General features: G+C 31.1%; 1 long non-coding RNA gene across 1 annotated transcript; it reads left to right on the forward strand.

Moving 5' to 3' along the window:
* Nucleotides 1-1,269: 1,269 nt before the first annotated feature.
* Nucleotides 1,270-4,069, forward strand: LOC114395167. Its single transcript, XR_003662965.1, has 2 exons — nucleotides 1,270-1,513; nucleotides 3,587-4,069. It is a non-coding gene; the product is annotated as an uncharacterized LOC114395167 (long non-coding RNA).

A 4,069-nucleotide genomic window follows, 5' to 3' on the forward strand; every position in this document is an offset into this window, starting at 1 on the left:
TTTGGTTATCCTACTTTTATGGGTTTTTTAGGACTGTACAAGAAAACTAGGTATCATCTCCCACAATTTAGAATTGGCCCTAAAATTAGGGGGAGAGTTGAAGTTTTTAATTATTATCATTCTAGTCTTCGAAGTACAATTGAACGTGTATTTGGTTTATGTAAAGCAAGGTGGAAGATATTGGGTAATATGTCACCTTTTGCTTTGAAAACACAAAACTAAATCATTGTTGCTTGCATGGCTATACATAACTTCATTCAAAGAAATGACAAGAGTGATGGAGAATTTGATTCACTAGATGAAGATAACAAATATATAGATAGTGATGAGGATGAAAGTGAAGTTGGTCCTAGTACTACAACATGGGAAGAACCGGATGCTCAAAGTACTCTACAAATGTGACGGTTTAAAGAATCTCTGAAGAGTATGTTTCCAACACGTATTTAATTTCTTTATTTTTTAATAATACAAGTTTGCATGTTTATGGTATGGGTACATTTGAACAATTTTATATTGGAAGACATTATTGATTGTATTATTATCAGATTAATGATATTTTATATTTTCTTATAAATTATAATTACATAGATAATAATTAAATTATAAACTAGAATGTATGTGACAACATTACTAAAACAATAAATTAATTAGATTTTAAATATGAAAAATAATTATGTAGAAAGACGTATAATTATATTTTTATGAGATACATTTATTTTATTTTTATAAAAATAATTATTTTTTAATCAAAATTTCTAGAAAATATATAACAATATTTTAAATATAATGATAAAGTCAAAATATTTTTATAAATGAAATAGAAAAAAAAATAATTTTATTATTTTTAATAATATTTAATTATTTAAGGCATTTAATAATTATATAATAATATTTAAGTATTTAATTATTAGTTTTAATAATGTCAAAGCATATAATATCCTTTTTAATAATTTTAATTATGCAAAAGATCTTCTATAATTTCATCCAAACACCATATTAATTTAAATAAGTACTTAAGACTTTATCATTCAAATATCAAATTAACTTATATAAAAGTAACTTTTTAGAGAAAAACTTCTTAGACAAGTTCATTGTCTATAAAATCTTTTACAATAATGCATTCAAACACACCCTAATCTACTTAATACTATTGGTACTTATCAAGAAAGTTGATCCAATTGTTGATAAACAACTACCAACTGATATTTCAAGGACATGATTTGATTCTTGCCTTCGAGGTGAGATATTATTAATGGCTAATCTTTTAAATAAGTATTCATTGAGAGGTCTACCTTGACACTCTTGAGTACCAAAATCCAACTTCCCTAAACTTTTAAATAAATAAAATACTAATAGTACCCCGCAGAAATATAATACTGCGAGTGAACTTGAGGCGAGGATGAGCCATTTTCCTCCTTATATTATCCAATCCATCCCGAAAACCAACTCTGTATAATTCGGAACCACTCATCGCCAAACCATTAAAAATCGCTCTGCTTTTGTGTTGGCCAAGGTATGTACGTTCCAATGCGATTGTTTTTTCGGTTGTTGCTTCTGAGAATGTTAGAATTTGTAATGGGTGCTTCTAGGTTTCTTTTTTTGTTTTTTTATTTTCAGTTGTTGAATTCGATTGATTTTTTTATGTTTAGCACTCTTTGATGCTTGTTTATTTATTTATTTGCAGTTATATTAATTAATTCTGTTAATTCAGCCTACTGATGCCAACAGGGTAGTTTATGCACTGATCACGGATATGATAAATTGAACTATTAAGTAGGAATGAATTTCGTTTAATGTTGTTTTCCATGAACTTAGCAAGTTGGTATTGGTTGGAATTGAACTTTGCTGTGTTTTGAGAAAGAGTTAGTTTGGGATTTGGGAATGGGGTTTGTCAAAGTATGGTTTTGATGCTTTCTCACATTGTTGATTTTTTTAGGAGTTTTCTAATTATTTTTGTAGAAGTTTTATGGAGGGAGCTTTAGAACCTCTCCTCTGCGTAATGTGAGAATCAATGAGATGTTACATTAGGCTTAGTTTTCTCCCACCTTTTTCTTATTAATGATTTATTGAGAGGAAAGGATGAGAGTTATTAGTTTTTACCTGGATCCCACTTTTAAGAAAGCACTTAAGTGAGTGATGTGAGAGTACTATGAGCATCTCATCCAATCTACCATCCTTAGAAATGGCTAAGTTGGCCTAGTAAACCAGTTTTGTTAAAAGCTGATTTAAATGCCTTTGGAAGGTTAACTTTTTTGTATCTCAACCTTTAGTTCAAAAACATTTTTACACTAAGCATCGGTGCCTATGTTGACAACTTGTTATTAGAAAAAATAGGGTTCATTTATATAAAGCAGTATCCTCTGTTGATTGAATAGTAAGGTGGGTTGGATGGTTAAGGGAGAGAGAAAAAGGGGAAAGGTCGTGGGTTCGATCTCCTCTTTTAACAAAACTAATATTCTAACGAACTAATATTTGTTGATGAAAAAAAAAGAATCATATATATTATGTAAATTTTTTGGTAGATTACAGTAACTTCTTTTATATTATAAATAAAACAACGTCTTGGTAGTCTTGCCTTGTAGATGAAAAAAACAGCAAAATCATGTAAACTCTATAAACTGTTTGCTTGATTTATATCAGGCTGTTTGAAAGATTCAATGACAATAAGCCAATTTAGCATCTTACCAGAAGTATAGACTGTTTAGTGAATGCTTGTTTCTGAGTTTACCAATGAGAGGTAGTAGAAGGTGTCATGACCCTTAGTTACAATAGGAGTTCTATTGACTTCAGAACCAGAAACCACAGTATCGTACTGAAACTTACCCTGCTAGTGGAGTTGGTGATTGTGCATATTAAACTGTAGGAGAACGTTTTGCCAGCAGACTGAGCCAATGGTTGGGTCAAAGAGAGGAATAGTTTGATTATAACATTCTATGCATGGTTGACACTGAGTCCATATAAGATCGGATCACACTTGTAGCCGTATCAGCTATGTTTGTTAATAAAGAGATCAAATTCTGTGGTTGAGGCAATGTGCTATCACGTTTTTCTTCAGTACCATGTCTTTCATAAGACGATGTGTGATACTATTTTGGATGTTCTATGTTGTTGGATATTACATAAAACATTATAATATTATTAACTTCGCTACATTTGATATATATATTTTTGACTAGTCTGTACATTTGATACTGTAATTACAAATAAGTACCTTTTAGTAATTTCATCAAATTGAAGCACTTGTACAAATACATCCAAACAGAACTTATCATTTATGTACTCATGCAAGTGTACATTCAGGTGCAAAACAACATGTTGGGAAGTAGCTTTTGACATCAGTTTTATGATAAGCACTTTTCCTATGAGTGCTTAATTGAAACAATTCATTCAAAACAGGACCAAAGTAATTTTAGTGTTGCTTGCTGCTTCTGCACTACACTCTGGGAGCACAAGCAAACCAAACATGTTGATTTCAATGTTTGTTATGACTGCTATAAGCATCATTTCTGCTAGTTCCATACAAATACCTTGTACAACTGACATTTTTCAAAAACCTTCATTCAAGTTAAATTGTCATGGGAAACAGATTTGTCAGGGGAAACAAATGGGAGAAGCAAGAGAAGGATGACATAATATTACTCAAGATTGTACCTCCTGTGAACCAGATTTATGCTAAATGGCTTGCTAGAGACCTTGTAAGAATTCACGGCTTTACTCCAAAACGTACTCGTGCAGTGCAGCCGCCCAATCATTATGTAGAACATATGAAGTTGAATGGATGGTTGGATGTGGACTTGAATGATCCTGATCTTGCTCATTTGTTCGAGTAGATAATTTCTATATGCCATATAGACAATTATTGTGACTTTGTAGCTGCACTATGATTACATTAAAGTGTTCAGAGGGCGAAAAAAATGAGTCACATTGTTGCTTTGGGTTGGCTATAAAATTCCTGTAGATGGTTGTATTCTGAAACCCTAGTGTTGATCACCACTCAGCAGTGGGTACATAAACATGCTATATGTTATACAATAGATTTTTTTGTTCAATCATGTTCTATTGTTGTTAA

The sequence above is a fragment of the Glycine soja genome, chromosome 18 (assembly GCF_004193775.1).
Source record: "Glycine soja cultivar W05 chromosome 18, ASM419377v2, whole genome shotgun sequence".
NCBI lineage: Eukaryota > Viridiplantae > Streptophyta > Magnoliopsida > Fabales > Fabaceae > Glycine > Glycine soja.